Source organism: Bubalus kerabau, chromosome 10 (genome assembly GCF_029407905.1).
Source record: "Bubalus kerabau isolate K-KA32 ecotype Philippines breed swamp buffalo chromosome 10, PCC_UOA_SB_1v2, whole genome shotgun sequence".
Classification (NCBI taxonomy): Eukaryota; Metazoa; Chordata; class Mammalia; order Artiodactyla; family Bovidae; genus Bubalus; species Bubalus kerabau.
Genome location: NC_073633.1, coordinates 65,489,799 through 65,517,789, shown reverse-complemented (window position 1 = coordinate 65,517,789; position 27,991 = coordinate 65,489,799). Strand labels below are relative to the sequence as shown.

At 40.4% G+C, this 27,991-nt stretch overlaps 1 long non-coding RNA gene across 2 annotated transcripts in view; it reads left to right on the top strand.

The window, feature by feature from the left end:
- The first annotated feature begins 10,069 nt into the window (after positions 1–10,069).
- Positions 10,070–27,991, top strand: part of LOC129621496 (uncharacterized) — a 136,379-nt gene continuing 118,457 nt past the window's right edge. For both annotated transcript variants that reach the window (XR_008699396.1, XR_008699397.1), the window contains exon 1: positions 10,070–10,222. This is a non-coding gene — a long non-coding RNA (uncharacterized LOC129621496). The remainder of the gene's footprint in view (positions 10,223–27,991) is intronic.

The following is a 27,991-nucleotide window of genomic DNA, read 5'->3' as shown; positions in this document are numbered from 1 at the left end:
TTCACTCTGTATAATAGGCTCCAGTTTCATCCATCTCATTAGAACTGATTCAAATGTATTCTTTTTAATGGCTGAATAATACTCCATTGTGTATATGTACCACAGCTTTCTTATCCATTCATCTGCTGATGGACATCTAGGTTGCTTCCATGTCCTGGCTATTATAAACAGTGCTGCGATGAACATTGGGGTACTCGTGTCTCTTTCCCTTCTGGTTTTCTCAGTGTGTATGCCCAGCAGTGGGATTGCTGGATCATAAGGCATGTCTATTTCCAGTTTTTTAAGGAATCTCCACACTGTTCTCCATAGTGGCTGTACAAGTTTGCATTCCCACCAACAGTGCAAGAGGGTTCCCTTTTCTCCACACCCTCTCCAGCATGTATTACTTGTAGACTTTTGGATCGCAGCCATTCTGACTGGTGTGAAATGGTACCTCATAGTGGTTTTGATTTGCATTTCTCTGATAATGAGTGATGTTGAGCATCTTTTCATGTGTTTGTTAGCCATCTGTATGTCTTCTTTGGAGAAATGTCTATTTAGTTCTTTGGCCCATTTTTTGATTGGGTCATTGATTTTTCTGGAGTTGAGCTGTAGGAGTTGCTTGTATATTCTCGAGATTAGTTGTTTGTCAGTTGCTTCATTTGCTATTATCTTCTCCCATTCTGAAGGCTGTCTTTTCACCTTGCTAATAGTTTCCTTTGATGTGCAGAAGCTTTTAAGGTTAATTAGGTCCCATTTGTTTATTTTTGCTTTTATTTCCAATATTCTGGGAGGTGGGTCATAGAGGATCCTGCTGTGATGTATGTCAGAGAGTGTTTTGCCTATGTTCTCCTCTAGGAGTTTTATAGTTTCTGGTCTTACGTTTAGATCTTTAATCCATTTTGAGTTTATTTTTGTGTATGGTGTTAGAAAGTGTTCTAGTTTCATTCTTTTACAAGTGGTTGACCAGAGTTCCCAGCACCACTTGTTAAAGAGATTGTCTTTAATCCATTGTATATTCTTGCCTCCTTTGTCAAAGATTAGGTGTCCATATGTGCGTGGATTTATCTCTGGGCTTTCTATTTTGTTCCATTGATCTATATTTCTGTCTTTGTGCCAGTACCATACTGTCTTGATAACTGTGGTTTTGTAGTAGAGCCTGAAGTCAGGTAGGTTGATTCCTCCAGTTCCATTCTTCTTTCTCAAGATCGCTTTGGCTATTCGAGGTTTTTTGTTTTTCCATACAAATTGTGAAATTATTTGTTCTAGCTCTGTGAAGAATGCTGTTGGTAGCTTGATAGGGATTGCATTGAATCTATAGATTGCTTTGGGTAGTATACTCATTTTCACTATATTGATTCTTCCAATCCATGAACATGGTATATTTCTCCATCTGTTAGTGTCCTCTTTGATTTCTTTCACCAGTGTTTTATAGTTTTCTATATATAGGTCTTTAGATTCTTTAGGTAGATATATTCCTAAGTATTTTATTCTTTCTGTTGCAATGGTGAATGGAATTGTTTCCTTAATTTCTCTTTCTGTTTTCTCATTATTAGTGTATAGGAATGCAAGGGATTTCTGTGTGTTGATTTTATATCCTGCAACTTTACTATAGTCATTGATTAGTTCTAGTAATTTTCTGGTGGAGTCTTTAGGGTTTTCTATGTAGAGGATCATGTCATCTGCAAACAGTGAGAGCTTGACTTCTTCTTTTCCAATTTTGATTCCTTTTATTTCTTTTTCTGCTCTGATTGCTGTGGCCAAAACTTCCAAAACTATGTTGAATAGTAATGGTGAAAGTGGGCACCCTTGTCTTGTTCCTGACTTTAGAGGAAATGCTTTCAATTTTTCACCATTGAGGATAATGTTTGCTGTGGGTTTGTCATATATAGCTTTGATTATGTTGAGGTATGTTCCTTCTATTCCTGCTTTCTGGAGAGTTTTTATCATAAATGGATGTTGAATTTTGTCAAAGGCTTTCTCTGCATCTATTGAGATAATCATATGGTTTTTATTTTTCAATTTGTTAATGTGGTGTATTACATTGATTGATTTGCGGATATTGAAGAATCCTTGCATCCCTGGGATAAAGCCCACTTGGTCATGGTGTATGATCTTTTTAATGTGTTGTTGGATTCTGATTGCTAGAATTTTGTTAAGGATTTTTGCATCTATGTTCATCAGTGATATTGGCCTGTAGTTTTCTTTTTTTGTGGGATCTTTGTCAGGTTTTGGTATTAGGGTGATGGTGGCCTCATAGAATGAGTTTGGAAGTTTACCATCCTCTGCAATTTTCTGGAAGAGTTTGAGCAGGATAGGTGTTAGCTCTTCTCTAAATTTTTGGTAGAATTCAGCTGTGAAGCCGTCTGGACCTGGGCTTTTGTTTGCTGGAAGATTTTTTATTACAGTTTCAATTTCCGTGCTTGTGATGGGTCTGTTAAGATTGTCTATTTCTTCCTGATCGAGTTTTGGAAAGTTGTACTTTTCTAAGAATTTGTCCATTTCTTCCTCGTTGTCCATTTTATTGGCATATAGTTGTTGATAGTAGTCTCTTATGATCCTTTGTATTTCTGTGTTGTCTGTTGTGATCTCTCCATTTTCATTTCTAATTTTATTGATTTGATTTTTCTCCCTTTGTTTCTTGATGAGACTGGCTAATGGTTTGTCAATTTTATTTATCCTTTCAAAGAACCAGCTTTTGGTTTTGTTGATTTTTGCTATGGTCTCTTTTGTTTCTTTTGCATTTATTTCTGCTCTAATTTTTAAGATTTCTTTCCTTCTACTAACCCTGGGGTTTTTCATTTCTTCCTTTTCTAGTTGCTTTAGGTGTAGAGTTAGGTGATTTATTTGACTTTTTTCTTGTTTCTTGAGGTGTGCCTGTATTTCTATGAACTTTCCCCTTAGGACTGCTTTTACCGTGTCCCACAGGTTTTGGGTTGTTGTGTTTTCATTTTCATTCGTTTCTATGCAAATTTTGATTTCTTTTTTGATTTCTTCTGTGATTTGTTGGTTATTCAGCAGCGTGTTGTTCAGCCTCCATATGTTGGATTTTTTAATAGTTTTTCTCCTGTAATTGAGATCTAATCTTACTGCATTGTGGTCAGAAAAGATGCTTGGAATGATTTCTATGTTTTTGAATTTACCAAGGCTAGCTTTATGGCCCAGGATGTGATCTATCCTGGAGAAGGTTCCATGTGCGCTTGAGAAGAAGGTGAAATTCATTGTTTTGGGATGAAATGTCCTATAGATATCAATTAGGTCTAACTGGTCTATTGTATCATTTAAAGTTTGTGTTTCCTTGTTGATTTTCTGTTTAGTTGATCTATCCATAGGTGTGAGTGGGGTATTAAAGTCTCCCACTATTATTGTGTTATTGTTAATTTCTTCTTTCATACTTGTTAGCATTTGTCTTACATACTGCGGTGCTCCCGTGTTGGGTGCATATATATTTATAATTGTTATATCTTCTTCTTGGATTGATCCTTTGATCATTATGTAGTGACCATCTTTGTCTCTTTTCACAGTCTTTGTTTTAAAGTCTATTTTATCTGATATGAGTATTGCTACTCCTGCTTTCTTTTGGTCCCTATTTGCATGGAAAATCTTTTTCCAGCCCTTCACTTTCAGTCTGTATGTGTCCCCTGTTTTGAGGTGGGTCTCTTGTAGACAACATATGCAGGGGTCTTGTTTTTGTATCCATTCAGCCAGTCTTTGTCTTTTGGTTGGGGCATTCAACCCATTTACGTTTAAGGTAATTACTGATAAGTATGACCCCGTTGCCATTTACTTTATTGTTTTGGGTTCGAATTTATACACCATTTTTGTGTTTCCTGTCTAGAGAATATCCTTTAGTATTTGTTGGAGAGCTGGTTTGGTGGTGCAGAATTCTCTCAGCTTTTGCTTGTCTGAAAAGCTTTTGATTTCTCCTTCATACTTGAATGAGATCCTTGCTGGGTACAATAATCTGGGCTGTAGGTTATTTTCTTTCATCATTTTAAGTATGTCTTGCCATTCCCTCCTGGCTTGAAGAGTTTCTATTGAAAGATCAGCTGTTATCCTTATGGGAATTCCCTTGTGTGTTATTTGTTGTTTTTCCCTTGCTGCTTTTAATATTTGTTCTTTGTGTTTGATCTTTGTTAATTTGATTACTATGTGTCTTGGGGTGTTTCGCCTTGGGTTTATCCTGTTTGGGACTCTCTGGGTTTCTTGGACTTGGGTGATTATTTCCTTCCCCATTTTAGGGAAGTTTTCAACTATTATCTCCTCAAGTATTTTCTCATGGTCTTTCTTTCTGTCTTCTTCTTCTGGGACCCCTATGATTCGAATGTTGTAGCGTTTAATATTGTCCTGGAGGTCTCTGAGATTGTCCTCATTTCTTTTAATTCGTTTTTCTTTTATCCTCTCTGATTCATTTATTTCTACCATTCTATCTTCTAATTCACTAATCCTATCTTCTGCCTCTGTTATTCTACTATTTGTTGCCTCCAGAGTGTTTTTAATTTCACTTATTGCATTATTCATTATATATTGACTCTTTTTTATTTCTTCTAAGTCCTTGTTAAACCTTTCTTGCATCTTCTCAATCCTTGCCTCCAGGCTATTTATCTGTGATTCCATTTTAATTTCAAGATTTTGGATCAATTTCACTATCATTATTCGGAATTCTTTATCAGGTAGATTCCCTATCTCTTCCTCTTTGGTTTGGTTTGGTGGGCATTTATCCTGTTCCTTTATCTGCTGGGTATTCCTCTGTCTCTTCATCTTGTTTAAATTGCTGAGTTTGGGGTGTCCTTTCTGTATTCTGGCAGTTTGTGGAGTTCTCTTTATTGTGGCGTTTCCTCGCTGTGTGTGGGTTTGTACAGGTGGCTTGTCAAGGTTTCCTGGTTAGGGAAGCTTGTGTCGATGTTCTGGTGGATGGAGCTGTATTTCTTCTCTCTGGAGTGTAATGAAATGTCCAGTAATGAGTTATGAGATGTCTATGGTTTTGGGGTGACTTTGGGCAGCCTGTATCTTGAAGCTCAGGGCTGTGTTCCTTTGTTGCTGGAGAATTTGCTTATTATGTCTTTCCCTGGAACTTGTTGGCCCTTGTGTGGTGCTTGGTTTCAGTGTCGGTATGGAGGCGTTTGATGAGCTCCTGTCAATTAATGTTCCTTGGAGTCAGGAGTTCCCTGGAGTCAGGGTTTGGACTTAAGCCTCCTACTTCCAGTTATCGGTCTTAATTTTACAGTAGTTTCAAAACTTCTCCTTCTATACAGCACCACTGATAAAACATCTACGTTAAAGATGAAAAGTTTCTCTACTGTGAGGGTCACTCAGAGAGGTTCACAGCGTTACATGGAGAAGAGAAGAGGGAGGAGGGAGTTATAGGTGACCCAAATGAGATGAGGTGGAATCAATAGTGGAGAGAGTGGGCTAGCCAGTAGTCACTTCCTTATGTGCACTCCACAACTGGACCGCTCAGAGATGTTCACGGAGTTATACAGGGAAGAGAAGAAGGAGGCAGGAGACAGAGGTGGCCAGAAGGATAAAAGGGGGAAATGAAAAGGAGGGAGACAGATCCAGCCAGTAATCAGTTCCTTAAGTGTTCTCCACCGTCTGGAACACACAGAAATTCACAGAGTTGGGTAGAGTAGAGAGGGGTTAGGGAGGAGATACAGGTGACCTGGTGGAGAAAATGGAGAGTCCAAAGGGAGAGAGAGCAGTCAAGCCAGTAATCTCGTACACTAGTGAAAAATGGGTCCTGAAGATTGGGTTCTTAAAGGTACAAAATTGGTAACAAATACATAAAAACAAAAATTAGAAATCTAGAGTAGAGTTTGGAATTTCAAAAATGCGATGTTAATGAAAAGAAGAAGGAAAAGAAAGAGAGAAAAAACGAACAAAGAAAAACAAACAAGGTCGTGAAAATTATAAAGAAACTACAGGTACAAAATTGATAACTAATACCAAAAAGCAAAAATTAAAAATCTAGAGTAGAGTTTGGAGTTTCAAAAATACAACGTTAAAAAAAAAAAAAAGAAGAAGAAGAAGAAAAATAAAGAGAGAAAACAAACAAACCAACAAAAACAATGTCACAAAAATTATAAAGAAAATACAGGTACAAAATTGATATCAAATACCAAAAAGCATAAATTAAAAATCTTGAGTAGAGTTTGGAATTGCAGATATACGATGTTATATAAAAGAAGAAGAGAAAGAAACAGAGGGGAAAAAAAAAGTCACAGAAATAATGAAAAAAACTATAGGTACAAAATTGATAACATATATCAAAAGGCTAAAATTAAAAATCTAGAGTAGAGTTTGGAATTTCAAAAATACAATGTTAAAGAAAATAAGAAAAAGAAAAAAGAAAAAAAAAAAACACGGTCAAAAAATTATAAAATATATATATGAAGTTTGCTGAAGAAGAAAAAAAAATAGGGTCTTTTTTTCTTTTTTTTTTTTTTTTGCAAAGTAATAGTTATAAAAGTGAAAATTAAAGGACAATAGAGGACTTAAAAAAAATTTTTTTTAATTAAAAAAAGAAAAAAAAGAAAGAAAGATTGATCGTAAAAATAGTAAAAATATATCTAGGTCTTTCTCTGGTTTTGTTGTGAGTATTGTGGGTTCAGTTCATTTTTGGCAGTTCCTTAGTCCGACTTATATTTCTCAAGATCTATAGGCCCCTTCCTATGTAATCCGTAGTAACCACATGGTTTTAATCTATGGCCTGTAGCTTCCAAGGCGTTTCCCTCTGTTATAGCTTCTTCTGTTTGCTGGTCTCTTCAGTGTCTGGTTCCCGCCCTGACACAAAGGGGATGGTTGAGGACACTATTTTTTTTTTTTTTTTTAGGCTCACTTGTTCAGCCGCGCTGTGGGGAGGGAGGGAGGGATGCTGCAAACAGATATCACTGGCGTGCGCTCGCAGTGCCTCAGCCACACTGGGTCTGCCCCCGCTCACGGCGCGTGTAGCCTCCCTGCCCACACTGCTTGGGCTCTAGGTTGTTCCGCCGGGAACAATCAGAGGCCGGCCCTGGGCTGAGCTCCCAGGTCCAAGCCGCTCAGGTTCAGGCACTCGGGTAGTCCTCAGAGGCGCAGACTCGGTTGGGCCTGCATTTTGTGTTCTTCCCAGATCTGAGCAGCTCAGGTGATGTGTTTGGCGGGCGCCAATGCTGCGACTTATCGCCTCCCCGCCACTCGGTTATCTGGGTGTAAAACCGGCGCACCTTCTCAGGCAGATGTTGACCATCCAGACCCCCAAGAAGTTTTAGTTAGCAAAGAAGCCTGCTTACAGTTTTATAGATAGGGTCTCTCTGGGGCTGCGATTGCCCCCTTCCGGCTCTGGCTGCCTGTCACTGGAGGGGGAAGGTCTGCAGCCGGCTATCTCTGTTCAGTCCTTTGTTCTGTGCGCGGGCCTGGCGGTGTCTTAGGTTAGGGCTGGCTTTTCGCGTGGTAGATATCCCACAGTCTGGTTTGCTAGCCCAAATTATTTCGCTCAGATAGCGCTCAGGACATTCGGCCCGATTCTTACTCTAAGGGACACAGCCCGCGCCGCACTTCCCTGCCCAGCCCCCACTTGCTAATGCCGTGTGCAGGCGTCTGCGCTGCTTCTCCGCTGGGGGAGTTCCCGTAGGGCTCGCAATCCGCGATTTTTAATTGTTTATTTTTTTTTTCCCCTCCCTTTTATGTTGCCCTCTGTGCTTCCAAAGCTCGGCACAGATTCGGCAGTGAGAGGGTTTCCTGGTGTTTGGAAACTTCTCTCTTTTTAAGACTCCCTTCCCGGGACGGAACTCCGTCCCTCCCTCTTTTGTCTCTTTTTTTGTCTTTTATATTTTTTCCTACCTCCTTTCGAAGAGTTGGGCTGCTTTTCTGGGTGCCTGATGTCCTCTGCCGGCATTCAGAAGTTGTTTTGTGGAATTTACTCGACGTTTAAATGCTCTTTTGATGAATTTGTGGGGGAGAAAGTGTTCTCCCCGTCCTACTCCTCCGCCATCTTGGCTCCTCTCCCATAATTTATTTTTAAAATAGTAAAAGTGAAAAGGTGAAAAGTGTGAAAGTGTTAGTCATTCAGTCATGTCTACTTTGTGACCCCATGGACTGTAGCCTACCAGGCTCACTTTGTCCATGGAATTCTCCAGGCAAGAATACTGGAGTGGGTTGCCGTTCCCTTCTCTGGGGGATCATTCTGACTCAGGGATTGAACCGGAGTCTCCCTCACTGCAGGCACATTATTTACCATCTGAGCCACCAGAGAAGCCCTGGTATAGTAAAACTTTCCTTTTAAAAACTCTTTCCACCCTCTTCACATCTACTTTTTGGAGCAAGTGCTTTGTGTACTTGCATTTTCACAACTAGATGCTCAGGGTTTCTAAATTTATCACTTTTCTCTGACCCTCCCTTGTTGGGTCTCACCACCTACCTCACCTTTCATTCACAGATTCAAAAAACCTATCTAAATTATGAGCTAAAAACACTAGGGTGGGAATGGCAGTGTCCATAGGCTACAGATGTTACACTGCCTGGAAGGGAACCTAATCCATTACATCCATCTACAATTAGCTAGACAACACCTTGGGTCCAAAAGAAGATACAATTTAAAGAACTGTCAAAGGAATAGGAATAGCAGACTGCAGAACTATAGGTAACGTCATGGCTGCCTGGGGTAGATTCCAGGAAGAAAGTTGTAATAGCTTCCTCAGAAGAAAATTTTGCAAAGGAGGAATGAGAAAGTGTTAGAGCAAATGTTGCCTGTTCTGCTTAAGAACAGTCCTGACTTTATGACATCTTTTCCCTGAGAAAACATGCATAGGCAAAAATAGTCAACAGCATACACCCAAGAGAATTGAACAGATAATAAAACTTTGCAAGTTCCAAAATGCTGTAATATTTAGCATCAGTAGTTAAGAATGCTCTGGATAAGTTATTGGCCTGACTGGAGAAAGAGAGTCTTGTTTTCTTGCAAATATTTTGAGGGGGTGGAAATAATGGTTCTTCTGATTTCCTTATTTTTATAGGATACTTGATTCTGTTTGAGGCTAGCTTATGAATTTGAGCTTCTTCTAATTTATAAGTGACCTTTGGATGAGTCTGTAGTTGTTCCTGGAATTTATACCACAGGGATTCCCTTTCTGTACTCTTTAGTTAATTACTCAACATATCACACATAAATGCAATGGGAAGGCACACAAACATTTAAATTACTTTCCAAAGGAAGCTTACGTTGGAAAATATTTGAACTACATCCATCTTGTGGGTTTCTTTTGTCTAATTATAGCATTTTTTCATAACTTAGCCTTCCTGATAAATTATTACTCAAAAGCATTTAAGCTTATTGTTTCTTCTTCAGAATACTGGTGGCAACCCAGTACCCATTCAAATACTGCCTCTGACTTAAGTTTCAGTAAGCCCACAGGGAAGCCTGGCCTGCAGCAGTCCATGGGGTCGCAAAAGTCAGGTGCAACTTAGCGACTGAACAACAACAACAAGCCCACCACAGTACTTAAATGCTTCATGTGAAAGGTCATCTAAGATCCCAGGTCCTGAGAGGGGAAAATTTTCTACTCTGCTAACGTTTTGGTTTCTATTCTGGATCTTCTACTATAAGATCTAGCATGGCAATTCTGTGTCCTTTCTTTTCATGGAGTATTTTGGAGATAAAAAAAATGAGGAGAAGCTGCTTCTCGAAACTATGGATGATTGTCCCCTTGGTGACCTGAATGACAAATTGTGGGTAGCGCAAGGCAATGGGAAAGTGATCTGCCTTCCAGGATGTCAGCAGATGGTCTCCTGGACTCATCATCTGTATTGCATCAAAAACACATGGAAGTTGTTTTCCACAGAGGCAGAGTTCTGCCCCAAACTTGGCACCAGGTCAGTTCCATACTGGGTAGTTACTGGAGACTTTTTTCCTTCAGTACCACTGTCATTATGCCACTTCCTTGCTCAAAAATATTCATTGGTTTGGTAGTGCTATTGTCTGGATATTGTGCCACCCCGCTCAATTCCTATGTTGAATCCTAACCTACACGGTGATGGTATTAGGAGATGGGGCCTTTAAGAGGTAATTAAGTCTCCAAGGAAGCTCCCTCATGGGTGGGATTAGCGCCCTTATAAAGAGGCCAGAGGACGCTCCCTTACCCCTTTACACTGCGTAAGAACATGAGAACATGGTCGAGAGGGCACGGGCTCTGAAACAGAATGTGGGCCCTCACCAGAACCGAACCATGCTGGCACCCTCGTCTTGGAATTCCCAGTCTTCAGAACTGTAAGAAATTAATTTCTGTTGCTTATAATTCACCCAATCTATGGTATTTTGTTATACCAAGTAAGACTGTTAGGCAGAATAATAGTCCCTAAAATATGTCCAAAAAAATACAATCTGTCCATATTCTAATCCCCAGAACCTTTCAATATATTACCTTACTTGGCAAAAGAGTCTTTGTAGATGTGATTAAAGTAAAATATCTTGAGATGGGAAGATTAATGTGAATTACCCAGGTGGACCCAATATGAGTCCTTAAAAGCAGAGAATCATTTTCAGCTGTGATGAGAGAGCAAGCGTGAGAGTAAAAGCCAAAAGGAAAGAGAAGAGAGAAGGAATGTGCTGACAAGATGAAGGGTCAGAGAGATGAGGTGGAATACAGAGAGATTTGAAGCTTGAGAGATTCTTATAGTTCTCCCAACCCACCCTGTTATCCCCACCACACTTTTTCTCACGCTGTTGCTTCTCTGCTTCTCACATCTGAATCTTCACCATCTATTGTCTGCATCCCACTCTGGAACAAAGCCAATTCTAACCCATAATATTTTCTCTGCTTTTACATTCCTGCACAACTTACTTCTGTACCACATTGTACACCTAATACAGATACTCAAACTTGCTGGTCTAAGGCTGTCTCTACATTCTTAAGAATTATTAAGGATTCCAAAAATCCTTTGCTTATGTGAATTACATATTTATTGTATTAGGAATTAAAGAAAATTTTCAAGTAATTATTTATTATTTTATTCTTAAATAACAATAATGTCTCATTCCATGCTAACATAAATAGCATATTTTAGTAAAGATAGCTTATTTTCCAAAACAAGAAAATTTAACAAATGTGGCACTCAGTTTTGCAAATCTTTGATGTTTGGCTTAATAGAAGATAGCTGGATTCTCAATCTATGTTCCATCTCTTGCTATATACTTCTTTGGTTAAAGTATTTGAAGAAAAAATCTGGCTTCAAACAGAGTGCAGTCATAAAAGGAAATTATTTTTAAAGCATTTCCAGATAATTCTGGATATTCTTCTTTGATATTACACCAAAACTCGATAAGTGGTATTAGTTTCTTAAAGGTTAATTGCAATGTAGATTCTAAAACTATATCAGTGAGTCAGTTACTACTCTGTTACTTTAAAATCCATTGATTTCCCTTGCACTTTGAGTGGAATTTTTCCCCATGCATGATTTTGGAGCATGCATGATTGATTATTTGGAAAATACTGGTTATTATAGAGTCAGGCAAACCTTATAAGCATTAACACAATTTTATGATGCAATATCAAAAATCATGTTTGTTAGAATCACCACTGATATAATCAGAAAAGTATTTATGTATTGAAAAGCTGTCAAGTTTATAGTGGTAGGTACAAGATTTTAAAAGTTCTAATATTGAAAGCTTGAATTTTATTGTCAACAAATACCGTCAGTTGTTTTCCTTGGTGTGACATGCCTCCTTCATTTTTAAAAAAATACTGCCAAATATCCAAGTCTGAAAATCCAAACAGACTGTTTGTCAGTCTTTGTTTCATGGAAAAATAGTGGCAATTCCCCACTTATAACTTAAACTGCAGTGAGGGAGGGCATTAACACCTAGTATCTTTGCCCTCAGGCTTCAAGCAAGACACAGATTTTCCTACAAATGACCATGAAATGTTTAAAGGATCTGCCCACATTCCTTCAGTTAGAGTAATCAAATCCATAGGCTTGTGCCAGCTGCAAGAGAAGCAGGCAATCTCTCGTTACTTGGTATAACAAGCTAGCAGGGAGACAGAGCTGAAGGCAAAGTCATAATGACCTTCCAGTTTTTCCTGTAGTCTCTCCTCCTAAGTGGGCTTCCACAGTGGTTCAGTGGTTAAGAATCTGCCTGCAATGCAGAAGACGCAGGAGACAGGGGTTTGATCCCTGGGTGGGGAAGATCCCCTGGAGGAGGATATAGCAATCCACTCCAGTATTCTTGCCTGGAGAATGCCATGGACAGAGGAGCCTGCCAGACTACAGTCCATAGGGTCACAAAGAGTCAGACACGACTGAAGTGACTGAGCATGCACACGCACTCCTCCGAAGTGGTACTGTTTAAAAGGTACAGGAGAGTATAGAGGGAAGGGGAAGTCTTCCCATAGGCCAAATATCTAAGGCTGAGGTGAGATGGGCCTTAAGAGCAATAGGAAAGTGAGCTCTGGAGAGCAGTTCCATTAGAACAAACTGAATTGAAGCTGTGGGCTTTCTAGCTTCATTTCCCATCTCTCCTCATTATGTTCTTTAACATAATAACCCCAAACAGCTATGTATGTGTCAGACAAGAATCAACATAAAACACAGATTAGGGAGGGGAGATAGAGAAGACAAACACAAGGAAAATAGAGAAGTAACTAAAGAAAAAGATAAATAATTCAAATCACTATAATTTTAAAGAAATTTAAAATTTAAAAAAATCTCAGATAACAAAAAGATGCTAACACAGTGAAGGATGATAAGCAAATTAATAGAGCAAGTTGGAAGAGAGAGGTAAAATATTACATTAGAGGAAAATCATAATGAAATAATAAAAGTAGAATAAGTACAATTTAAAATGAAGCTTAGAATATAAAACAGTCTATAGAAGCGTATACAGGAAAAATGCGGGGGCAGTAGATAGCTGTAACTTTCAGAGAAGACGGTAGACAGGTAGAATATACAAAATACCCCATCTTCCTAAAGAACACATACACACATACTCATGCAATCAACAAAAAGATTCAGAAAACTGCAGAAAAGAACTTTCCTAAAATAAAAATGTGAATTTGCAGGTAGAAAGAAAAGATCATGCTAGTGCCAAGAAAGAATAATACAAAAACCGCTGTGACACATCTTGATGAAGTTACTGAACTTTAAGGGTAAAGAAATAATATAGGCATCCAAGTGGAAGTTTAACATTAAAGGGGAAAATGGCGTTTTCCTCAAACTTGTCCAGAGCAGCTGTTTTGTTTTGTTTTGTTTTTTTCCCCAATATAGTTTTATTTTGTGGGGCACGGCTGTGGTGGGTCTTTCGGAGAAGGCAATGGCACCCCACTCCAGTACTCTTGCCTGGAAAATCCCATGGATGGAGGAGCCTGGTAGGCTGCAGTCCGTGAGGTCGCGAAGAGTCGGCATGACTGAGCAAATTCACTTTCCCTTTTCACTTTCATGCATTGGAGAAGGAAATGGCAACCCACTCCAGTGTTCTTGCCTGGAGAATCCCCGGGACGGGGGAGCCTGGTGGGCTGCTGTCTATGGGGTCTCACAGAGTTGGACACGACTGAAGCGACTTAGCAGCAGCAGCAGCTGGGTCTTTGTTGCTACGAGGACTCTTCTCTCGTTGTGGCAAGCAGGGGCAACTCTCTAGTTGTGGTGCTCGGGCTTCTCACTGCAATGGCTTCTCTGGTTGCGGAGCATGGACTCCAGGGCACGAGCTTCAGTCATTGTGGCACCTGGGCTCTAGAGCACTTTCCAACAATTAAATAAGTGAAATAAAAAAAAAAAAAAATTTGTGGCACAAGGACTTAGTTGCTCTGCAGCATGTGGGATCGTCCCAGATTAGGAATCAAACCTATGTCTCCAACATTGGCAGGCAGATTCTATACCACTGAGCCACTTGGAAAGCCCCACAGCAACTCTTGATACCAGAAAAATGGAACTGTTTTGACAAAATCTAAGAGAAGTATGAATTGTATGCCTAGATAAGTTGCTTTTCAAATATAAAACCAGGAGACATTCTCAAGCATACAAAAAACCCACAGACTACAGTACCCATAATTTGTTCATAAAAAAGGAAAAAACTTGAAAATGAAACCAGGGCAACTTAGATATGAATCAAAATTTAAAACTTGGGCATAAAGAAACTGTGGTTTAAAACCCAGCTGTGGTATTATACATAATAAATAGATTTAAATTTAGAATTAAGACTAAACAGTTATGAAAATATAGTTACATGAAAAAAATAGAACTGTCACAGAGCTTTAAAATGTAAAAATAATACAACTGACAAAAATCAGAAGCTAGAGAAGAGGAACATTAGAATAAACTGAAGTGTGTTTACTTTCTTATCTCTCAGGGCAAGGACTTAACAGATGAAGTTCAGTGTACTTCCTTCACAGAAAAAACAGTGCATCTGATTGTTTTCTGTAGATTCCATCAACAAATGATTGCTGAATAGTGCTTCAGAGACAGTAGGAAAACCAGTCGCCACATCTCAAAACTAAGAACAAAAATAGAAGTCTTGAAGAATAGAGACATAATTGGTCTTCATCACAGGAGAAGGATCTCTTTTGAGGCAAATATATAGCAAATAGGATTTTAATATTTTCTTCATCTAAGAACGGATAGGTGTAGGTTAAGGAAATGTTCATATCTCCTGTGGTTACTGGGTTATACAAAAGCTGTCGGCAAAATCCCCTCCCCGCCACACCCCCCCCCACCCCCGCCAAATTTTCTTCCTGATTTTGTTTATGGTTTTACAAAAACTAACCATATTGACTAGGCTAACTTTACCACTGGTGGTCATTTTTTCCTATTTAGCTGTGTTATAATTGGAGACATGAGGATGATTCATATGACCACACTTTTATGACAGCTAAAGCTGAAGATTGTACATGAGTACATGTGGTATAACTTGGCTAGAAAAATGTATAAATATAAAATTACAATGGAAGATGTAATTTCCAGTGAGTAAACAATTCTAAATAACACATACAAGGCTAAGAATGCCATACTCTGCCATATAGATAACCCAGGGGAAGAACAAATAGAAGATGGACTTGTGCTTTAGGTTAGATTTCATTTCAGAGATGTAACAGAGCTGGAAGAACCTGGCACTGGTGTCAAACCAGATCCTAAAGCCTGGCTCAGCCTCTTTCGTATTGAATATCTTTGGATTAATTAAAGTACTTCAAATCTAAAGCAATTGTCTTAAAATCTACTAAAGCAATTGTTTTCTTATTTTTATAAAATAATAGCCATAACACCACCACCTACCACAGGGTCATTGTGAAAAACGGTGAAATAACATATGTGTTGAATTTAGTTGGATATATTCTCAGTAAATGGCAGCTAGATGTGGCCAACTTAAGAAAAAAAGGTGACATGAAATGCTTACCTCTAGAAAGCGGTTGTAGAAATGTTTTTAAGTAGTTGGAGAAGACAGTCTTCTGCCTTTCATTTCACATTGCCAGATACTGTCAGCCCAACAGGCATCTTGAATTTTAACCCTAAATCCTCCATTAGTGTTCTGTATGGCCTTGGAGCCTTAGTTTCTTTGGCTCGATGACAAGTAGATCACTACCTGACAATATATTGTTAGAGCCAAAGAGATATGTAAGGAAGTGTGTGTGCATGTGTGCTCAGGTGTGTCCGATTCTTTGCGACTTCATGGACTGTAGCCTGCCAGGCTCCTCTGTCCATGAGATTTCCTGGGCAAGAATACTGGAGTGGGTTGCCATTTCCTCTTCCAGGGATCTTCCCAATCCAGGGATCGAACTCAGGTTTCCTGAGTCACCGCACTGGCAAGCAGATTCTTTAGGAAGCCCTAGGAGATGTAAGAACTCTGAAAAATATGATGTTCCATATCAAGTGAGGAGATAGCTGGTGATGTCAACAATTATGCTTTAATAGCTACACTTTCTCTTCATTACACTTTGCTATTCTTTCTCTTCAACTAAGGAGCTAAGAAACCATGTGCTCTTGGAGGGGGATATTTTTATGTCTTTGTGTTCCTTTCCCAGGGATGCCCATGAATGGAATATTCTTCTTCCTTACTGCACAAAATCCCTATTTATCCTTCAAGACTCAGCTTAAATGTCACTGTTCTCTGAAACCTGCCTTAACTGTCCCCATTACCTGTGTTCTCACAGTATACTGTCACTTTTGCAGTGTTTATTACATTGTCCGGTGTTTTTTTTTTTTTTTCCTTTTTTAAAAAATTGGGATATAGCTACTTTACAGTGTTGTGTTTCTGCTGTATGATGAGGTGAATAAGTTACATGTATACATATATCCCCTCCCTCTTGGACATCCCTTCTAACCGCCTCCCCAACCCCCCACCGCCACATCCCATCCACTTAGGTCACCACAGAGCACCGAGCTGAGCTCTCTATACTATACAGTAGATGCCCACTAGCTAACTCTACCACCAGTATGTAGCAACTAGAACATGAGTTCCTTGTAGTAGAGACACTTTCCATCACCATCACCTGACACAGTGAGTGGTTTAGAGGAGGCACTCAACAAATATTCTGGGGGGAAGGACAAAAGCTGGAAGTAGAGAGGAAACGAACAGTTCTGTCCAGTTCAGTCGCTCAGTCGTGTCTGACTCTTCACGACCCAATGAATCACAGCACGCCAGGCCTCCCTGTCCATCAGCAACTCCCAGAGTTCACTCAAAGTCATGTCCATCAAGTCGGTGATGCCATCCAGCCATCTCATCCTCTCTCGTCCCCTTCTCCTCCTGCCCCCAATCCCTCCCAGCATCAGAGTCTTTTCCAATGAGTCAACTCTTCGCATCAGGTGGCCAAAGTACTGGAGTTTCAGCTTTAGCATCATTCCTTCCAAAGAAATCCCAGGGCTGATCTCCTTCAGAATGGACTGGTTGGATCTCCTTGCAGTCCAAGGGACTCTCAAGAGTCTTCTCCAACACCACAGTTCAAAAGCATCAATTCTTTGGCGCTCAGCCTTCTTCACAGTCCAACTCTCACATCCATACATGACCACAGGAAAAACCATAGCCTTGACTAGACAGACCTTTGTTGGCAAAGTAATATCTCTGCTTTTGAATATGCTATCTAGGTTGGTCATAACTTTCCTTCCAAGGAGTAAGCATCTTTTAATTTCATGGCTGCAATCACCATCTGCAGTGATTGTGGAGCACCCAAAAATAAAGTCTGACACTGTTTCCACTGTTTCCCCATCTATTTCCCATGAAGTGATGGAACCAGATGCCATGATCTTTGTTTTCTGAATGTTGAGCTTTAAGCCAACTTTTTCACTCTCCACTTTCACTTTCATCAAGAGGCTTTTTAGTTCCTTTTCGCTTTCTGCCATAAGGGTGGTGTCATCTGCATATCTGAGGTTATTGATATTTCTCCCTGCAACCTTGATTCCAGCTTGTGCTTCTTCCAGCCCAGCGTTTCTCATGATGTACTCTGCATATAAGTTAAATAAGCAGGGTGACAAAAGCCTTGATGTACTCCTTTCCCTATTTGGAACCAGTCTGTTGTTCCATGTCCAGTTCTAACTGTTGCTTCCTGACCTGCATATAGGTTTCTCAAGAGGCAGGTCAGGTGGTCTGGTATTCCCATCTCTTTCAGAATTTTCCACAGTTTATTGTGATCCACATAGTCAAAGGCTTTGTCATAACCAATAAAGCAGAAATAGATGCTTTTCTGAAACTCTGTTGCTTTTTTGATGATCCAAAAAACGTTGGCAATTTGATCTCTGGTTCTTCTGCCTTTTCTAAAACCAGCTGGAACATCTGGAAGTTAAAGGTTCATGTATTGCTGAAGTCTGGCTTGGAGAATTTTGAGCATTACTTTACCAGCGTGTGAGATGAGGGCAGTTGTGCGGTAGTTTGAGCATTCTTTGGCATTGCCTTTCTTTGGGATTGGAATGAAAACTGACCTTTTCCAGTCCTGTGGCCCTTGCTGAGTTTTCCAAATTTGCTGGCATAGTGAGTGCAGCACTTTAATAGCATCATCTTTTAGGATTTGCAATAGCTCAACTGCAATTCCATCACCTCCACTAACTTTGTTCGTAGTGATGCTTTCTAAGGCCCACTTGACTTCACATTCCAGGATGTCTGGCTCTAGGTGAGTGATTACAACATCATGATTATCTGGGTCATGAAGCTCTTTTTGTACAGTTCTTCTGTGTATTCTTGCCACCTCTTCTTAATATCTTCTGCTTCTGTTAAGTCCATACCATTTCTGTCCTTTTTCAAGCCTATCTTTGCATGAAATGTTCCTTTGGTATCTCTGATTTTCTTGAAGAGATCTCTAGTCTTCCTCATTCCGTTGTTTTCCTCTATTTCTTTGCATTGATCGCTGAGGAAGGCTTTCTTATCTCTCCTTGCTATTCTTTGGAACTCTGCATTCAAATGGGTATATCTTTCCTTTTCTCCTTTGCTTTTTGCTTCTCTTCTTTTCACAGCTATTTGTAAGGCCTCCTCAGACAGCCATTTTGTGTTTTTTGCATTTCTTTTCCATGGGGATGGTCTTGATCCCTGTCTCCTGTACAGTGTCACGAACCTCTGTCCATAGTTTATCAGGCACTCTATCAGATCTAGTTCCTTTAATCTATTTCTAACTCCACTGTATAATCATAAGGGATTTGATTTAGGTCATACCTGAATGGTCTAGTGGTTTTCCCCACTTTCTTCAATTTAAGTCTGAATTTGGCAATAAGGAGTTCATGATCTGAGCCACAGTCAGCTCCTGGTCTTGTTTTTGCTGACTGTATAGAACTTGTCCATCTTTGGCTGCAAAGAATAGAATCAATCTGATTTCGGTGTTGACCATCTGGTGATGTCCATGTGTAGAGTCTGCTCTTGTGTTGTTGGAAGAGGGTGTTTGCTATGGCCAGTCCGTTCTCTTGGCAAAACTCTATTAGCCTTTGCCCTGCTTCATTCTGTACTCCAAGGCCAAATTTGCCTGTTACTCCAGGTATTTCTTGACTTCCTACTTTTGCATTCCAGTCCTCTATAATGAAAAGAACATCTTTTTTGAGTATTAGTTCTAAAAGGTCTTGTAGGTCTTCATAGAACTGTTCAACTTCAGCTCCTTCAGCATTACTGGTCGGGGCATAGGCTTGGATTACTGTGATATTGAATGGTTTGCCTTGGAAACGAATAGAGATCATTCTGTCGTTTTTGAGGTTGCATGCAAGTACTGCATTTCGGACTCTCTTGTTGACCATGATGGCTACTCCATTTCTTCTAAGGGATTCCTGCCCACGGTAGTAGATATAAGGGTCATCTGAGTTAAATTCACCCATTCCGTTCTATTTTAGTTTGCTGATCCTAGAATGTCAATGTTCACTCTTGCCATCTCCTGTTTGACTCCTTCCAATTTGCCTTGATTCATGGACATAACATTTCCAGATTCCTATGCAATATTGCTGTTTACAGCATCGGACCTTGCTTCTATCACCAGTCACATCCACAACTGGGTATTGTTTTTGCTTTGGCTCCATCCCTTCATTCTTTCTGGAGTTATTTCTCCACTGATCTCCAGTAGCATATTGGACACTTAGCGACCTGGAGAGTCCTCTTTCAGTATCCTATCATTTTGCCTTTTCATACTGTTCATGGGATTCTCAAGGCAAGAAGACTGAAGTGGTGTGCCATTCCCTTCTCCAGGGGACCACATTCTGACCGACCTCTCCACCATGACCTGTCCATCTTGGGTGGCCCCACATGGCATGGCTTGGTTTCATTGAGTTAGACAAGGCTGTGGTCTGTGTGATCAGATTGTCTAGTTTTCTCTGATTATGGTTTCAGTGTGTCTGCCCTCTGATGCCCTCTTGCAACACCTACCATCTTACTTGGGTTTCTCTTACCTTGGTCGTGGGGTATCTCTTCACGGCTGCTCCAGCAAAGTGCAGCCAGTGCTCCTTACCTTGGACAAGGTTGCCCCTCCTGACCTTGAAAGTGGAGTAGCTCCTCTTGGCCCACCTGCACCCATGCAGCTGCCACACCTCGGTCATGGGGTAGCTCGTCTCGGCCGCCGCCCCTAACCTCGGTCGTGGGGTAGCTCCTCTTGGCTGCCGCCCCTGACCTTGGACGTGGGATAGCTCCTCTTGGCCGCTCCTGCACTGTCGCAGCCTGGCAATCTCGGTCAACGCCTGGTTAAATGATCTTGTCCTGAAGATCCCGGAACCCCCAAGATGATAGCTTACGATGAATGGATTCAGATTGGTGATCTTCGAAGAAGATTTAGCTTTGGGACCAGGGTTGATCACTCAAGAGTTTTTGTGTAGCAGAGTTTTATTAAAATGAAAAAGGACAGAGAAAGCTTCTGACATAGACATCAGAAGGGGTACGGAGAGTGCCTCTCTGTCCTTAGCAAGGGAGTTATATATTTTTTCATTAGTTATTACAATAAATCAAAAGAATGTCTGAAGGTTGTAAAGATCTTACTAGACCCACTAATGAACAGTTACTGAATATCTAATAAGTGTCAGGCATGTACCAAACCCTTCATATACATTCTCTCATTTAATTATTATAGCACTAGCACCTTTTTATGTATCTATTCACTTAACAAATATTTCTTGAGCCCTATACTGTGCCAGGCACTGTTCTAGATGCTGGGAATATAGCTACATTTACAATCCAAGAGAGGGGAGACAGACATGTATAAATATGTCAAGTAGCGAACTATGAAGAAAAATAAAACTGGATAAGAAAATAGAGTACGGGAGTTAGGTAATGTTTTAGATTAAGGACCAAGGGAGCACTTTGTAATGAGATGACTTTTGAGCAAAGATGTGAATCAAGTAAGATGATGGACTATAGATATATCAGAATGTCCCAAAAGAGGGCCAGTAGTGCAAAGGCCCCAGACAGGAACACGTGGCATGTGTTTGAGGGCCAATGTGGAGGCCAGTGTGTCTGGAGAGGAGAGATCAAGGAGCTGAATGACTTAAGAGGTCAGAGAGAGATATCATATACCCTCATGGAAAGGCCATCAGAAAACTTTGTGATGTTATTTTCAGTGAGAGAGGACGGCATGGAAAGATTTTGACCAAAGAAGCAAGTTCTTTGAATGCTGTGGAGAATATAGACTTTGATGGAGCAAAGTGGTTGGAAGGAACCACTTACTCTTTCACTGCAATAGCTGAGGAGAATGTTGATGGAAAAGGAGACTAGAATGATAGCAGTGGAGACCAGGTACTGAATATAGTTTGCTGCTGCTGCTGCTAAGTCGCTTCAGTCGTGTCCGACTCTGTGCGACCCCATAGACGGATGCCCACCAGGCTCCCCTGTCCCTGGGACTCTCCAGGCAAGAACACTGGAGTGGGTTGCCATTTTCTTCTCCAATGCATGAAAGTGAAAAGTGAAGGGAAGTTGCTCAGTCGTGTCCGACTCGTAGCGACCCCATGGACTGCAGCCCACCAGGCTCCTCTGTCCATGGGATTTTCCAGGCAAGAATACTGGAGTGGGGTGCCATTGCCTTCTCCGGAATATAGTTTAAAGTAGAGCAAATAGATTTGCTGATGGATTGTAAGTGTGGCATGACATAAAGAGGCTTTAAGCCTGAGAAACTGAACAAACGAAAAGACTGTATACTGAAATTGGGAGGTTGTGGAAAGAATAAGTTTAGGGAACAAAATGAGTCTGTTGTATTAAATTTAGGATATCTATTATATATCCAAATGGAGTTGCTGAGTAGGCAATTTGACTTCAAAAACTAGGAATAAAACTACCATATGTATGTATTAGTCACTAAGTCATATCCAACTTTTTGTGACCCCATGGACTGTAGCCCATCAGGCTTCTCTGTCCATGGGATTCTCCAGTCAAGAGCACTGGAGTGGGTTACCATTCCCTTCTCCAGGAGTCAAAACCACCATATGACCCAACAGTTCTACTACTGGGCATATACTGTGAGGAAACCAAAATTGAAAAAGATACATGTACCCCGGTGTTTGTTGCAGCACTATTTACAATAGCTAGAAAGTGGAAGCAACCTAGATATCCATCAACAGATGAATGGATAAAGAAGTTATGGTACATATACACAATGGAATATTACTCAGCCATAAAAAGGAATGCATTTGACTCAGTTCTAATGAGGTGGATGAACCTAGAGCCTATTATACAGAGAGAAGTAAGTCAGAAAGAGAAAGACAAATATTGTATATTAACACATACATATGGAATCTAGAAAGAGGGTACTGATGGACCTATCTGCAGGGCAGCAACAGAGACACAGACATAGAGAACAGACTTGTGAACACAGAGGGGAAGGAGAGGGGAGGACAAATTGAGAGAGTAGCATTAAAACATACATTACCATGTGTAAAATTAGACAGCCAGTGGAAATTTGCTATATGATGCAAGGAGCTCGAATCTGGTGCTCTGTGACAGCCTAGAGGGGTGGTGTAGGGTGGAAGGTGGGAGGGATGTTCAAGAGGGAGGGGACATATGTATACCTATGGCTGATTTGTGTTGGTATATGGTAGAAACCAACACAATATTGTAAAGCAATTATCTTTCAATTAAAAACAAATACATTTTTTAAAAAGTTTAAAATTAATGGGAAAAGTTGTGGCTGGAGATACAGCCTTTTGAAGGTCATCAGCATAAAAATAATATTTAAAGTCATAGGAGTGGATGAGATTACCTGAAAAATCAGAATGCTGTGCTAAGTCACTTTAGTTATATCCAACTCTCTGTGACCCCATGGACTATAGCCCACCAGGCTTCTCTGTCCATGGGATTTTCTAGGCAGGAATACTGGAGTGGGTTGTCAGTTCCTCCTCCAGGGGATCATCCCAACCCAGGGATTGAACCAGTGTCTCTTAGTTCTCTTGTATTGTCAGGCAGGTTCTTTACCACTGGCACTACCTGGGAAGCCCCCAAAATCAGAATAAATAGATGAAAATTGAGGTCTGAAGACTAAGTCCTAGGTACTCCAATGATTACAAGTCGGGAAAGAGAAAAGACTTCAGCAAAAAAGGCTAGGAAAGGATGGTCACAGAGGCAAGAAAGGAAGGGGGAGTGGTAGCCCAGAAGCTAAGGAGAGGAAGTGATTCAAGAAGACAGAAATGATCAAAAGGATCAAATACTGCTCATAGGTTCAACTCTGAGGTCTCAGAATTGATTTGGTAGGTTTATTATTGCCATTGGATCTGGTTATTTTAGTAGGTGTCTTTATCCCTCTTTGACGTAATCAAACTGAAGTTCGAAGAGATTAAGCAACTTGCCCAAGTTTAAACAGTTGTGCTCTACACGAGGCACCTAGTCAAGGGTGAAACTGGAGACTGAATCCAGCTTGTATTCTGCTTGCTAAACCAAATATTCTGAAGCAGGGAAGGGTCTGACTTGGGAAAGGGGTGTTTCTTCGCACAAAGGCAGGAGAGACTTGTGTGGTAGGAGGGAGAGTGATAAGAACTTGGACAAGTCAAAAGAAAAGATAAAAAATTTTAAGTAAATCTGAGCATTGCTTGTGTATGAAGATCACCTGTAGGTATTTAAAAATGTATGGATGGCTGGGCATCACTCCAGACCTATTGTATCAGAATCTCCAAAAATGATCACCTATGTACCCTAGCATTTATAGATGGATTGCACATCCCAACATCAAAAGACCTTAAAATCTAAGATCTTACCACAGCTACATAGTATCCAGAAGACTGTGTCTCTTTAAATTTGAGTGGAACTTTCCAACACGTGCAACAGCACAAAGCAGTGAAGAGTCTGGAATGGATTTTTCTCACTCTGCTCTGAAAATCCCTACTTCTGTCCCCTCCAATATACGTGCAGCCTTAACACTGGTGGCCCCATATGCCATTCCCCTTGTGATAAGCAAAGAAGCCCCTTTCCTATGAGTCGTCTTTTTCCTTTTCCCCTCTCCCAAGGCCCTTCTTATTAGATATTTTGCTAACCCTCCCTTCACAAGATTAACCTCTTATAAAAGTGGCTCCCATATGTTATGCTAAAAGAGTACATCCTAGGGGCTTCCCTGGTGGCTCATTGGTAAAGAAAACCTGCCAGTGCAGGAGATCTGGGTTTGATCCCTGATCTGGGAAGATCCCACATACCGTGGAGCAACTAAGCTCGTGTGCCACAACCATCGGTCCTGTGCTCTAGAGCCCGGGAACTGCAGCTACTGAGCCCACACGTCCTAGAGCCCGTGCTCAGCAGAGAGAAGCCACTGCAATGAGAAGCCCGTGCACCACAACTAGTGAAAACCCACACGGCAACGAAGACCCAGTGCAGCCAAAAAAAGTAAAACAAACAAAAAAAATTAATTAAAAAAAAAAAAACTTAGATACATCCTAGCTAAAAAATGTGCCAGGTTTCAGAAGGGTTGTGTGATGGTGGGGGCTGGAGGAGAATGCGAAGACAAACTTGAACCATCATAGCCAGAATTTTCAAAGTTCCAAAAGTGAACATGTTGATAATCACTGATAAAACCTAGTTTCCCATTCCACTTTCTCTTCCCTGTGGATAAGGAACTTGAAGCCCATGAAAATTAAGTGACTTAGGAAGGTCATATAGCAAGTATAGTGGCAAGTCAAGAGTTAGAAGTCAGGAGATCCAGTGCTTAGTCTGGAACAGCGGAGGAATGGATGGTCTAGTGGGAATTTAGTATCACATTACCATGTAATTACCTAGGACACTGAAAACAATCCTAATATCTGACCCTGTCACAGAGATTCTAATATAGTAGCACGGGATTAGGCCCAAGAATCACAAAACCGTTTCTGATGCTCAGCAAGTTTCTGGGAACTAAGACAAAGTCATTAGCCATAGAAAATCTTAGGAGCTTAGAAGCCTCCAGTTGGCTCTTTTTAGGAAAGGAAAAAAAAAAAAAATCACTATAGGCCAAAGTGACATAAACGCAAATACAGATTAATAGGTATTGTGAAGGAACTCTGAGCAGAGTATAGGTAACAGAAGCAAATACCAGATTTGACCCAACCTTTTCCAGCTCAGTCTTACCTTGAAGCTTGGCTGAAGACTTTCTGGATTCTATGGGCCATCTCTATTTAGGAAACATCAAGTGAAACTGCAGGGCATAAAGGAGACGACTCCAGAGGATAGGGGAAGGACATGCAACCTTTGGCTTCTTGAGTCTCTGGCTTGTGTCTAGCTCACGTCATTAGCATGAGTTAAATTTCCTATTGTCATGGTGAGCTGAGCCTTGGACACTCTCTAGTTCTTGGGAGAGCAGTATCTCAACTAACAATAAGGGCCATGAAAGCTTAGCTGAAAGGGCAAATCAAAAGGCAGCAGTACTAGACTTTCTGCTCCTGATTTGGAAGAGAAGTATCCCTGGAAGCAGTGAATATTGAAGACCCCTTAACACAGGTTCTCTGCTTTGCTTATCACTTTCCATAGATTATGCAGCTGCTTTTTCAATTATGTTCAAAAGGCAAGCGGGGATTTAACGTGGCCAGTAATATAGATATACCGGTTCTCATGATCCCAAGGAACACTCCATTTGCTTTTCATTTAAATCAATTACTGGGCATTCCAACTTTTTAAATAGTACTCAAATCAAGGTTATTTGCATAACCTTTTTCTGTGGGGGGAACTGAGGCTTGAGACACACAAACCAGTGAGGCCCTGAGCATGGCTTTGCAGTGCAGTCAGGGGGCAGCAAGCAAGCAAAGCAAGAAAGAGAAGCCAATGCTTGAGGATACCACCCCAGTAATGGCACAGCCACTGGGCCAAAGCATTATTAGGCAACCCGCCTGGAGAAGGAAATGGCTAACCACTCCAGTATTATTGCCTGGAGAATTTCAAGGACAGAGGAGCCTGGTGGGCTACAGTTGCAAAGAGTCAGACACGACTGAGCGACTATCACATCATGACAAATATGATTGATTGGGGTCTGCCTTGTCCATTTGGAAGGTGAGAGTCATTCCTGCAGAAAGGGTATGTGTTATCCTACCACCTCCCTCCTCTCTGAAAACAACCAGCTTTTTGTCTGTATCTGAGGGTCTAATTCTGTTTTGTTTATTTTTGTTTTTTAGATCAATGAATAAGTGGTATCATATGGTATTTGTCTTTTTCTAACATTTCTCTTGGCATAAAACCTTTTAGGTCCATCCATGTTGTCACAAATGGCAAGATTTCATTCTCTTTTCTAACTAATATACCATTGTACATGTATATATATATACCACATCTTCTTTATCCTTTCATCAGTTGATAGACATTTAGGTTGCTCCCATATATTGGCTACTGTAAACAGTGCTGCAGTGAAAATTGTGGTGTACAATGTCATGAACCTCCATCCGTAGTTCTTCAGGCACTCTATCAGATCTAATCCCTTGAATCTATTTGTCACTTCCACTGTAAAATCATAAGGGATTTGTCTTAGGTCACACCTGAATGGCCTAGATGTTTTCCCTACTTTCTTCAATTTAAGTCTGAATTTTGCAATAAGGAGTTCGTGATCTGAGCCACAGTCAGCTCCTGGTCTTGTTTTTGATGACTGTATAGAACTTCTCCATCTTTGGCTGCAAAGAATAGAATCAATCTGATTTTGATATTGACCACCTGGTGATATCCATGTGTAAAGTCATCTTTTGTGTTGTTGGAAGAGGGTGTTTGCTATGTCCAGTGCATTCTCTTGGCAAACTTAGCCAGTCTTTGGCCTGCTTCATTTTGTACTCCAAGGCCAAACTTGGCTGTTACTCCAGGTATCTCTTGACCTCCTACTTTTGCATTCCAGTCCCCTGTGATGTAAAGGACATCTTTTTTTGGTGTTAGTTCTAGAAGTTCTTGTAGGTCTTCACAGAACAATTCAGCTTCAGCTTGTTTGGCATTAGTGGTTGGGGCATAGACTTGGATTATTGTGATATTGAATGGTTTACCTTGTAAACAAACAGAGATCATTCTGTCCTTTTGAGACCTCATCCAAGTACTGCATTTCGGACTCTTTTGTTGACTATGATGGCTACTCCATTTCATCTAAGGGATTCTTGCCCACAGTAGTAGATGTAATGGTCATCTGAATTAAATTCACCCATTCCAGTCCATTTTAGTTCACTGGTTCCTAAAATGTCAATGTTCACTCTTCCCATCTCTTGTTTGACCACTTCCAATTTTCTTGATTCATGGACCTAACATTCCAGGTTCCTATGCATTACTTTTTACAGCATTGGACTTTACTTTCTTCACCAGACATATCCACAACTGGGCATTGTTTCCACTTTTGCTCAGCCTCTTAATTCCTTATGTAGCCATTTCTCTACTCTTCTCCAGTAGCATATTGGGCATCTACCCACCTGGGGAGTTCATCTTTCAGTGTCATATCTTTTTGCCTTTTCATATTGTTCATGGGATTCTCAAGGCAAGAATGCTGAAGTGGTTTTCCATTCCCTTCTCCAGTGGCCCACGTGTTGTCAGAACTCTCCACTATGACCTGTCCATCTTGGGTGGCCCTAGTAGCTTGAATTCAGTAGCTTGAATTTTCACTTTGCTGATGATTTTCTTCACAGTGCGAAAGTTTTAACTAGCCCCTATTTATTTGTTTTTCTCTTGCCTGAGGAGACAGATATAGGTAAGTACTTTGCCTATGCTTCCTTCTAGGAGTTTTATGGTTTCAGATTTTACAATTAAATCTTTAATACACTTTGAGTTTAATTTTGTATATGGTATAAGAAAGTGGTTTAGTTTTATTCTTTTGCATGTAGCTGCCCAGTTTTCCCAACACAATTATTGAAGAAACTTTTTCCCCATTGTATACTCTTGCTTCCTTTGTCATAAATTAATTGACCATAGAAACATAGGTTTATGTAAGCATTCTCTGTTCTGTTTCATTGATCCATGTGTCTGGGGGCCAACACCATACTGTTTTGGTTACTGTAGCTTTGTAGTAGTTTGAAATCAGGGCCCATGATGCCTCCAGCTGTGTTCTACTTTCTCAAGATTGCTTTGGCTATTCAAGGTGAATTTTGGCTTCTCACAAATTTTAGAATTATTTTAGTTCTGTGAGGAATGCCATGAGTAATTTGGATGATAGGGATTGCATTACATATGTGGATTGCATTGGGTAATATGGGAATTATAATAATGTTAAAG